The sequence below is a fragment of the Balaenoptera physalus genome (genome assembly GCF_965194825.1).
Source record: "Balaenoptera physalus genome assembly, chromosome: 4".
Taxonomy (NCBI): domain Eukaryota; kingdom Metazoa; phylum Chordata; class Mammalia; order Artiodactyla; family Balaenopteridae; genus Balaenoptera; species Balaenoptera physalus.
The window spans coordinates 42,317,412-42,329,660 of NC_138891.1; the positions used below are offsets into that span (position 1 = coordinate 42,317,412).

At 38.6% G+C, this 12,249-nt stretch overlaps 1 protein-coding gene across 1 annotated transcript in view; it reads left to right on the forward strand.

Annotated features, from left to right (window-relative positions):
- Positions 1–12,249, forward strand: part of PPM1L (protein phosphatase, Mg2+/Mn2+ dependent 1L) — a 303,559-nt gene that overhangs the window by 12,450 nt on the left and 278,860 nt on the right. The window lies entirely within an intron of this gene.

The window sequence follows — 12,249 nt, forward strand, 5'->3', positions numbered from 1 at the left end:
ACATTGGTCCTGGAGAATTTTTTTCTCTATAATCCTCTCAGGAAAATCGTCTTTATATGTGAACTACATCCCTTTGGTTTAAGCCTATTTCTTTTAGTCTGGCCTCAACAGAGATAATTTAGGATTAAGTTGTTACCATTTGTAAATCAGTAAGATTATGGTAATCAAAAATCTCCTCCCCCCATATTAAATAGATACATCAAATTTATGGGAGAAGTACTCATCTCAGAAAAAGGAGATACAAGATAATTTCAACCGAAGACAGAATGATGTTTCCAGATAATCAATAATGCCTCCTTTTTGTAAAGAGCTAGTTTGGCAATAAAGGAAATGTCCTCTTCCAGTTTTACAGATTGACTGGTTTTGTCTTTTATGTCCATTGTCAGAGACTTAAACGCTTCAGCTGGAGTAAATTTGAGCTGCACATCTAGGTGGTGCATTATTTGAAAGTTTTTGGTTGCAAGTGACAGAATACTCAAGTGGAAGCAGCTTAAACTCTAGGGACATTTATTATCTCACATAACAAATGGCCTGGAAGTACGTGTTTCCAAGGTCGGTTAATTCAGCAGCTCAGTGACTTCAAGTCTTTATATAACTACATCCAGAGACATGAAAAAGAAACTGTACCTGTCCTGCGTTCTTAAAGCCTGAGGAAAACCTTCCTAGAAACTACCCCTCACATCTCCTAGGCCAGAATTGTGTCCGTGTCTAAACCAATGGCTTGGTCATGGGAATACCATCACCATGATGATGAACTCTGACCCAACATAATTCACCCCATGTCTGGGGAGGAGCCCAGCTGCCTCTGGAGGTCATGACAGCCTAGAAAGGTGAACAAAACTAGAGTTTTGTTATCTAGAAGAAAGGGACGTGGGAATGGTTGTTGGTCGGACCCCACAGGTGGGAAGGGGGTTCAGAGAAGGTAGCCTGGAACATTTCTTGTCTACACATTTGCAACCTCGTTGAAGAATGTTGCTGTAAAGTATATAACACTGACATGGTGGGGGGGAAATTTAGAAGGCTTTAGAAAAGGGTAAACCATCTTATTTTCGAATTGGCTTAGGGATGACTTTGCCTGGAAGCTGAGATATAAATTTGGTATTCTAGGGTTCCAGGAAGTCTTGAAAAACTATGAGGAGGTAGTGTTCTAAATAATTCAAGTTTTCTCTCTGTTCTCTGTAAAGACACAACAAGGAGGGACCTGGGTGTTTGGAGAGTAACAGGTGTTTTTTTTTTCTCTAATATATGACTGTGTGTTCAGTATAGTTAATGCTACTGATAAATGTGGAAGTATCACAGCAGGTTTTTTGTTGGCTATCCATTTCTATTTTACCATCTTTCTGTTTCAGAAGACGAATTTGGTCAAATTCAGTAGGATTTTTGTCCCTTAATTATTAAATGTCATTAAGTTTTATTATTTTGTTTAAAAATATTTGAATCTACTCCAGACCAAGGAGAGGAGATTCCTGAGAGGTTCAAAATTTTGTACGCATTTTGGAGCAGGGCATTCTGGCATTGGTCTAGGCTACAGGGAGAAAGGAGGGCATTAAAGTGTTCAGATTTTTCTGTAGGACAAATGAATGCACTTGGAATAAATTCTGTGTGTGCCTCTAGAGTACTCATCCTACTGCTCCTGCTATAAATTGATTACAAGGACATCTTTTTGTTGTTTTCCTGACTGATTATTGCTAGTCACTAGAAGCACTTACTGACTAAACTTCCCATTTAATTTTAGTAGCTTTTCTGGTGATTCATTCACTACATTTTTTTCCCCCATAAAGATATGCAGTCATATTATCTACAAATAATGTACTTGTGTCTCCTACTTTCTAAATAGTTATACTTTTTGTTTTTGTTTCCTGCCTCAATGGACTAGTTAGAACAGAACAATGTTCTGTAATACTCATGATAGTGGGTGTTATCATGTTTTTGTATTTGAGATGATTTAAAAAGTTTGAGGTGAGGGGAATGTGAAATGGCTTCAGTTTATGGACAATAGGGCTAAAGTTTCTTTACTGATATAAAGAAAGATGAAAACCAATGGTAAAGTAAGAGCCAAAGAAGAAAGGATATTCCAGGGATAGTAATATAGAGAATGAACAATCATAAGAAAGGACTAGAACTGAGTGTAGATATGATGCTGAAAACCAGAGTGCATTGATTACATGAAGCAAAGAACACTGTCTTTTCTTCTTTGGGGAAAAATTGTCATCACTAGGTCCGTCTCATGAAAATGTCCTAGGAAGCATTAGTAGTCTAAACAATAGGCATAGTATGTGACGTACAGGGTACTGATTCTGCAGGTTGTGGAAGACCTAGCAAGATTAGATGCACGTAGGAATCCCTCCTTCTGGTTCCAGAGGAGTGGAAGGTCTGGAGCCATCTTCCCCTGGCACCTCTGCAGGTTTTGGTGAAGGTTATCCTTATTTTTCCCCTGGGACTTCAAGAAGATTCTTGCCCTAATTTCTACTACATGTCTTGTAAGAAAACGGCAGCTGATTGTGGAAGAGTCTCATACTGAGGGGGTTAGGTCCTAAGTTGGTGTAAAAAAACAAGGTCATGTATAACCAAAATCTCCCTGGAATGTTCCCTCAAATTGACTGTAAAGAACAGTGTATGTGATGTTGTACCTCTTATTCTGTAGGGCAATATGTAGTTATAAATGTGTAATATCCCAAGTAACATATAGTATAGAATAAAATGCAGTATGTGCAGGTAAAATATAGTTTTAAGGTGTTTTAAATGATATAAAAGAGTATCTTGAATTTGTGTAAATTTGTAAATAGTACCATTTCACTGTACCTTCTGTAAGATAATAGAATAAGAAATTGAAGAATATTTTGAGATTTTTCAGGTGACAACAGGAACTTCTTTTAGAGAGAGCATGTTATATATTTCTGTGTGATCACTTTGAGAAAATTTAGTTTCTTAAAGTTTTAAAAATACAAAGCAGAATAAACATGTGGCTTTTTGGAGTTAGGAGTAAGATTAATTTATCCTGATTATTTTGAAAGTTAATTTTAGAGAGATAATTATAATGCCATATTGAATACTTTATTTTTAATCTAAGTGCCAGCCATATCTTTGACGCTAGATGGGAATACAGAGATGGGCACTCAGCCTGGTGATTTGTATTCATAAATACATAGAAGTAGTTTATACTTGCTATTTCTTTCTTGCCTATGGCTTGAGACCCTGGGGGATTTTATTCTCCAGCGATTTCAGAAGAGAGACCAATCAGGAATTCTGACCTTTCCCACTTTCCTGGTGTCTCTCCTGAGTGTCTGATATGGTACCTCAGGCCTAAACTCTTTTGATAAATGTCTGGTCCTGGGTTTGTCTAAGAGTGAGACTTTTTGAGCAGCAAGGAATTCTTGGAAAGGGAGCTTGTATTTTAAGTATCTGTGAGATCCAAGTGGCTGCTGATGAAGAAATCACACGAGTAAAGAACTGGGATCCTGACAGTGGCCAGAGAAGCTCTTTACATTTTCCTGTTAGAGCCATAGACCCTGCTCTGGTCCACAGAGCCACATAGTGATGGAAATTTTTTATCCCCAAAGGATTATGTAACGCAAGCAGTTTTAGACATGAAAGAGTACAGGCAGGCATGTATTTTGGAAATATCGCATAAGAGGGAATTATTTGATGGAAAGGACAGCTACTTTTTTTTTTTCTCTCTCTCAAAAATAGGATAACAGTGGGAGTGCCCAAGTGATGTTTCCACTTTACCAGAGAGAAGCCCTCATCTCCAGCCTTCATGGTGACTGTCTGTTAATGGAGATTAGGATATCCACTTTCTTCATTTAAAAAAATTTAACATTGGTACGATATTATCTGATACACAGTCCTTATTCCAATTTTGCTGATTGTCCCAACTGTTCTTTTTAAAAACAGCTTTAGATATGATCGACATACAGTAAACTGCACATATTTAATATATACAATTTGATGAGTTTTATATATACCCGTGAAACCATCACCACCGTCAAGATAATGAACATATCCATCACCCTCAAAAGTTTCTTCATGCCCCTTTGTAATACCTTTCTTTCAATGTCCTCCAATCCCTCCATCACTGGGCAACCATTAATATGCTTTCTGTCACTATAGAGGTAGTTTGCATTTTGTAAATGGAATTTATATAAATGGGAATTTACAGTATGTACTTCCTTTCTTCCTGGCTTCCCTCCCGGCCCCCCACCCCAGCATAATCATTGAAATTCATCTATGTTGTTGCATCTGTCAATAGTTAATTCATTTTTATTGCTTAGCATTCTGTTGTATGGATATACCAACATTTGGACATCCATTCACATGATGTTGGACAGTTGAATTGGTGCCAGTTTTTGCCTGTGAACATTCATGTACAAGTCTTTGTATTGACTTTTGCTTTCATTGCCCTTGGGTAAATACCTAGGAGTAGAATGGCTGGATCGTATGGTAGGTGTATATTAGCTTTCTTTTTTTTTTAAAAAATATTTATTTATTTATTTATTTGGCTGTGCTGGGTCTTAGTTGCGGCACGTGGGATCTTCGTTGCGGCAGGCAGGATCTTTTTTTTTTTTTTTTTAGTTGCGGCATGCAGGATCTAGTTCCCTGACCAGGGATTGAACCCGGGTCCCCTGCATTGGGAGCGTGGAGTCTTTGCCACTGGACCACCAGGGAAGTCCCGGTAGGTGTATATTTGCTTTTAAAAAAACTGCTAAACTGCTAGTCCAAAGTGATTGTACTATCTATTACATTTTCATCCTCCGTGTATGAGAGTTCTAGTTGCTCCGCATCCTTGCCAGTCTTTTAAATTTTAGTACTTCTAATAGTCATGAAGTGGTTGCTTAATGTGGTTTTAGTTAGCGTTTTCCTAATGACTAATGATGTGGAGTATCTTTTTAATGTACTTTTGGGAAGATGGTCTTCTTTTGAAAGCACAGAAGAGGATGGTTGTAAAATCTGACTTTTATCCTTGTCTCTATGTTGTGAGTGAAAAAAGAGAATAAGAAATGAAAGGGGTAGGAGTGATTAGACATGACTCTCTCTTACTGAGAGAGGCTAGGAGTATAGCCAAAAATAAGAGGCATTGAGAGGTTGCACAGGGTAACCAAGAAATCAGATGAAACAAGGAGAGTTCATGAGAAGACCAGGGCCTGAGACCACTAAGGACAGTTTGTATTATCAGATTCTTTCATGTTCTTAAAACCACATGTTCTTGTATTCCAAAGGAAAAATCTGAAATAGACTTCTCTTAAAAAAGTGCCTTTGAAAACAGAGACTGTAGACACTGCTTCTGCTTTCTTTCTACTTATTTATTTCCTATTATCATCTGACTCTTTTTCAAACCTGGTTTTTTTGCAGGTCTCCAGAGGCCTCATAACTGCCACGTGTGATGGCTTGTTTCCAGCCCTCATCTTCATAGGTTTTTCTGTAGGATCTGGCTTTCTTGACCACCTTTGTCTTCTTAAGACTCATCTCCCCAACCTTGGTGACACACTTATGTTTTTCTTTTCCTCCTCTGACTTCTGTTAGGTTTTCACTTCCTTATGAACCTGGGTTTTGAGGACGGCTATACTCAGTGTGCTGGTGCCATTTAGTTTCTTTGCACCAGAATCTTTGCAGCTTCCATGGATTCAGCCATCCTTTCTGAGCAGAGGGCTCTCCTTCCCATCTAGAGTCCACATCTTTGCATGCTGACTTATTGTTTCCTTTCTTGGTGTCACCTCCATAACAACCTGTCTGAAACCGAATTTGCCTCCTGTGTTCATAGATTAATTTCATCTCCAGACTTGTCTCTTTCTGTCATGGTGCTTTTTCTCAGTCTCCCACTCTTGAAACTACCATGTCACCTTTGCTTCTTCCCTCTTCATTCAAGTCTGTGAGACTGTGTCATACCTGTCATCTCTGTCTCCATCTTTATAGTCACGCTGCCACCATCCTAATTCAGGCTTTTCATCACGTCCTGCTAGGATTGTGACAGTGGCTTCGTAACTGGTCACTTAGTCTCTGGTCACTCTCCCTTCCAATCCACTCACTGATGTCTCTGATAGATCATTCTTCTAAACTCACTGGGTGTACACTGTTTCTTTTAAAAAGTCTGTGATTTCTACCAACCATGATTTATTTCTCTGAAATTTGTTTGCAGAGTTCTCCTAATGGCATCCCTGACTACTTTACGTTACTCAACCTTATCTTCTGTTGCTCTCCTACACAAAGCTCTGCACTGCAGCAAAATTGGTCTCTTTATTATTTCCCGAATACCTGATGGGTACACATGCCCACTGCTGCTACTTGTTAAAAGCTCTATTCCATTCTCTGAGAGATTTCTCATTCCTCTTCCCCCATAGCTATGTCTTGTCCTTATTCCAAGGCTTCCCTCAATTTCCTGCTCTTCTACGAATTCTTGCTTGGTAAGTCAGCTTTAAGTAATCATTCCCTCCTTTGAACTTATGATCTGTGACAGACAATTGAACATTTTGTGTTATGACTCATTTTTAAGGTACTTTTTCTCTCCAGCCAGAGTTCAACTTCCTTGAGTTTCATGCCTCTGTGAAGTCTCTCCGGTGTGCCTGCACTGTTCCAGACGCTTGCATTCTGATAATAACAACAATGCCTTACAGTAATTCTAGAAATAATGATGCCTTGAAAATGGAAAGGAAACACCAAGTTGTATGACTGCGTTTGTTTTCATGCTATCAGTTGGAAACTACAGGGCCCTGCTCATTCTGACTGTTGAGTGGCTGCAACCTGCCAGGTGCTTTCGCTGATGCTCTGTCACTGATTCCTCATGGTCCTTTGAGACAGGTGTGGTTATCTTCATTTTACAGTTGGGGAAACTGAAGCTCAGACTACTGTGTGCCCAGGGTTACACAACTGCCAAGTGGCAGAGCTGGGATGAAAATATTTCCCTTGTCTGCCCTGATTCCAAAGCCCTCCTCTTCTCTGTGCCACACCGTCTTTATAGGCAAGGACAAGGTTTGGCAAAGCATTCACATGGGGGTTATTTCTGAGGTACTGTTAGCACTCAGTTTGTAACACTTTAGATTATTTGTAATAAATGTTTCAAGTACATGGGAATGGAATCAAGTTGAGGAGATAAAGTAATTTATTTACACCATTCACTTGTATTTACTCTTTGTTTTTCTCATCAACTCTCGTGGCTTGTGCAATGTATGGTCCATCCAGAAGCCCTTTAAATAATGACCAAAGAAAGTGCAGATTAAATATATAGAATTCTGAAGATTAGCCTAGGCAAGTGGTTTTCATCAGTTTGACAGGTGACTCTGTTTCTGGTTGTAAGGCAGGAATTCTGGGAATTGAAGCTGGCTCTTCAGAGGAAACTAGGCAACAGTCTCTGCTTTAACTCAGTCTGCCCTTCCAAAGGCGGTTCAATTATTTGGTTGGGTTGTTATGGATTTTAGGGCATTAGGCATGCCTCAGTTTTCAAAGGTAAGTACAAAAGAACATCCTAGAGCTCAACTGAAAAAAAAGTTCAATCTATAACTTCCCTCCCAAAAGCATCATGCAAAATAAAATTATACATAGTATTTAGTGAGTATCAAAGAGTAGGGAAATATAAATGAACAATTTCGGCTGCCTGGGGGTAGAAACGGTGATTCATAGACTTGAGATTTGGAACTCAAACATTCTTGGTTTGTACTCAAAGGAGAGACGTGTCAGATAAGTTGCATGACAGAACAGAAAATAGCTTACTGATAGTGTGGGAATACCTTAGAAAGGAATAAATGTCATCAACTTTATCTTATTCTACATAATGTCATCAAAATATATGTCTCCTCTATACTAATTATTGAGTAGAAGGAATGGCATTTTAGGAAACATCCAGCATGAGGAGTTTATAGACTTCTCACGTACAAAATGGACATTTTCTACTTTGGGGAGCTTTTTGAATCATGTTGAAAACCAAAGTAACTCAATTCTTAACAGGTAACTGTTAGCTACGTCCTTCTCAGCTCCTCCAACCATGGGGAAACAGAAGTTGCTTTGTGGTTCTTTTCACCCATGCAGTTATCACTAAGCACCATTCCAGAGAAAGATGAGGTCTTAAAGGATGAAAACTTGATATTTCCTCAAGCAGTTGACTAAATTTCCCTTTGGCAGTGTTGAATTTGAGTTGAAAAACATTTTTACCTTGCTGAAATTGGGTAGAAGTTATGGCTGTGAATGTTTGGGTTAGCATTATGACTGTTTTTACCTTTTAGTTATTGTATGTGTCCTTTCAGATATACTGTACTACCTTGGTGCCTTATACAGAGTGGGTACCCCATAAATGTTTATCAAATTAATCTCATCAGGGAATCAGAGAAGATTAGTACTATGAAGGTTCTTTGGTTGCTTTTTTACTTCTTTTAGAATGAGAACTTAATCTAAATAATTTCTAAAATATTTTCTTTTCTTTAAAATATTTTAAAATTGTGATAAAATCATATAACATAAAATTTACCATCTGAAGAACCATTTTTAAGTGTACGGTTCAGTACTCTTAAGTATATTCATGTTGTTATGCAACAGATCTCCAGAACTTTTGCATCTTGAAAAACCGAAACTGTATCTGTTAAACAGTAATTCCCATTTTTGTCTACTTCAATCCTTTTATAACTACCATTCAACTTCCTGTTTCTATGAATGACTACTTTAGATAACGCAGATAAATAGAATCATTCAGTATTTGTCTTTTTGTGGCTGGCTTATTTTACTTAGCAAAATGTCCTCAAGATTCATCTATGTTGTAGAACGTGGATATTTGGGTTGCTTCCACCTCTTGACTATTGTGATAATGCGCCTATGTACATGGGTGTGTAAATATGTCTTTGAGATGCTGCTTTCAATTTTTTTGGATTATATACCTATAAGTGCGAATGCTGGATCATATGGTAGTTCTGTTTTTAATTTTTTGAGCAACTGCCGTACTATTTTCCATAGTGGTTGCACCATTTTACACTCCTGCCAACAGTACACAAGGGTTCCAACTTCTCCACTTCCTCACCAACACTTCTGCTTTTTTAAGTAGTAGCCATCCTAATGGGTGTGAGGTGATAGCTCATATTTTGATTTGCATTTCTCTAATGATTAGTGATCTTGAGTATCTTTTCATATACTTGTTGGCCATTTGTAAATCATCTTTAGAGAAATGTCTGTTCAAGTCTTTTGTCCGTTTTTAAATCAGGTTATATATTTTTGGTTGTTGTTGTTGAGTTTTAATAGTTCTTTATATTCTAGATATTAACCCCTTATCAGATAAATGATTTGAAATATTTTCTCCCATATTTCTAGTAATGTTTTTGTAACTTTTTATATTGACATAATTTCAAACTTACAGAAAAGTTGCAAGACTAGTACAAGGAACTCCTGCATACTCTTTTTTTTTTAATTTATTTTAAAAATTTATTTATTTATTTTTGGCTGCATTGGGTCTTTGTTGCTGCGCACGGGCTTTCTCCAGCTGCGGAGAGCAGGGGCTACTCATTGTTGCGGTGCGGGGGCTTCTCTCGCTGCGGAGCATAGGCTCTAGGCACATGGCGTTCAGTAGTTGTGGCTCGCGGGCTCTAGAGCGCAGGCTCAGTAGTTGTGGTGCATGGGCCCAGCCGCTCGCTCCGTGGTATGCGGGATCTTTCCGGACCAGGGTCCGAACCTGTGTCCCCCGCATTGGCAGGCGGATTCTCAACCACTGCACCACCAGGGGAGCCTCTGCATACTCTTTATTCAGAATCACTGAGCACCTAGGTTTCTTGACATTTTTGTTGAGCCTTCTAAACAGAATGAATTACTTGTGGCTGTGGGAGATATAAAAATATAAACATGGCCCCTGTCTGAATATGGAAAACAAATAAGAATGTTTATAAAGCAGCAAGTACAGATGAGAATAATATAGATAAGAACACCAGTGAAAGGGGGCCAAAAGTGAGAATAACTTGAGTTATTAGAACTGGAGACCTGTCCCAGTGGTTTTCAACATGGGATGATTTTGTCCCCTTGGGGGCTTATGGCATGTTTAAAGACATGCTGGTTGTCATAACTGCAGGGGGCATGGGAGGAAGTTGTCCTACTGGTGTCTAGTGGGTAGAGACCAGTGATACTGCTAAACATCCTACAATGTTTAGGACAGCCCCACACTATAAAGAAATATCCAGCCCCAAATGTTAATAGCACCAAAAGGAGAGAAACCTTGCCCTATCCTCAGGAACCAGACTTTGAAGAAAACCTGTCTAGAGAACTTTAAAGGCTTTGGGCCCAGAGACTCTCTCAAACACATCCAAAGCACTTGGATAACACGGTGAAGCTTATGCTTGGTTAAAGAATAGGCATGAAAAAGAATATTTTCTTTTTTCTGTATAATGCCCAATAAGAGGACTTAGTTGGTCTGCTTACTATAAATTTTTTACAGTAAACTGTCTAAAAATGCTTTTCCTGGTTTTATTTTGTATTGCAGTCACTTATAGCTCACATGTTCCTGTTACTGTGTTCTCTTTTCTTTGCCACTCTGTGCTGTAGAAAAGCTGTGTAAACTCAGAAATAAGCAAACATTACTATACAAAAGGTCTTGAAGCTTAGAGGAAGAAAGCAGTGGTGTTGGGGAAAGATGTCTTAGATGGCTTTCTTACCATTCTCGTTCACGGCAGAGAAGCTGGGTGCCAGCTCTATTTTATCACTCGCTCCAGTAGGCTGGGAGGAGAATGGAAATATTGGATTGGCCAAAAAGTTTGTTCAGGTTTTTTTCCATAACATCTTACGGAAAAGCCCAAACGAACTTTTTGGCCAACCCGATAGCATGAACATTGACATCCTGTAGACCCGGATTTGATTCCAAGCCCATCCATTACTAGCTGTCTGACCTTGGGCAAATAAATTATATACTCTGAACTCAGTATTGTCTTCTCTGCCAGGGGGATAATATCTGCTTCACTGAGTGATGAGGGGCAGTGGAGTGCAATGGTTAAGGCCGTGAACCCGCACACTTAATTGCCTGCCTTCAGATCTTTGCTCTGCTGCTTCTCATTGTGTGTCCTTTGGTAAGTTCCTCAACCTTTCTACGCCTCAGTTTCCTCATTTGAAAAATGAGAAGAAATATAATAGTATTTACCTCATAGGGCTGTTATGACATTAAATGAATTAATACATGTAAAGCACTTAAAGTGGTGCCTGGCACATGGTAGGCACTCAGTAAGTGTTAGCTATTTTGGGGATTAATTTGAGATGAAGGATGTAAAGAACCCTGTAGTGTCTAACAAATAGACGGTGCTTGAGGACTAGTTTTTAAACATTTAAATTTTAGTAGCAGTGTATTATAATATAATGCCATTATAACAAAATTTCATTAGCTCCTGAAGTTAAATGAGTGGGGATTTGATCTTAAGATGTTTTCAGGATGCAAAAAGGAAACTGGTCATTCTGTTGCTTCCTCCTTGTACCTGGCAAAGACTCCTTTGGATTCTTGTTAAAAAATGTGCTTAAAGAATTGCAGGCCTAGCCAGACTTCTGCCAAATTAGAAGAGGCCAGGATTCTGTGGAATTATAAGAGTGACTGAATGCATGGAGCAGTGAGGGAGGTTTGGATTGGAAACAGTTGTTTTTCTAGTTCAGCTTTCATGAAGTTACCCTCCGTGGAGAGGAAGCAGAGAAACAGCAGGAAGTTTAATTCTTTTCAAACTCTACGTGCATCGTTGGGGTGTGGACGTGTATCCGGGTGGGTGAAGGGGTCCTGTCCTTCTAGACAGTATAGGGGATTTAGACTCACTCAAAGGTAATTTACTGTGAAACGAACTATCGGGTTGTACCAGTTCCTGCCAGGTATTGTGTTTTAGACAGACATATTTATAGGTCATACATGGTGCAGCCCTTTCTTAAAATGCAAGAATATATTATTTCATTATAAGGGAAATTGTAGGTAAAGCGTTTAGCATAGTGCCTGGCATTATAGTGCTTTATTATGAGTTAGCTGAAGTTGTCATTACCATCATCATCATCATCATCGTTACTCTTAAATTTTATGGTTTGGTTTAGTTTAGAAAGGAAGTCTTTACTATTCATTCAGCAACTCGATTTCCCTTTTATTTATTTTATTTTTTATTTTTAACTTTTATGGACATACACACATTAAAAAAAGTGCAACTCATGATTCTATAGCTTGATGAATTTTCACAAACTGAACCCACTCATGCAATCAACACTTAACAGACTTTTACCAGTGCCCCACTCATGTTCCCTTCTGGCCATTATCCTTTAGTTTTTAGCAAAAAAAAA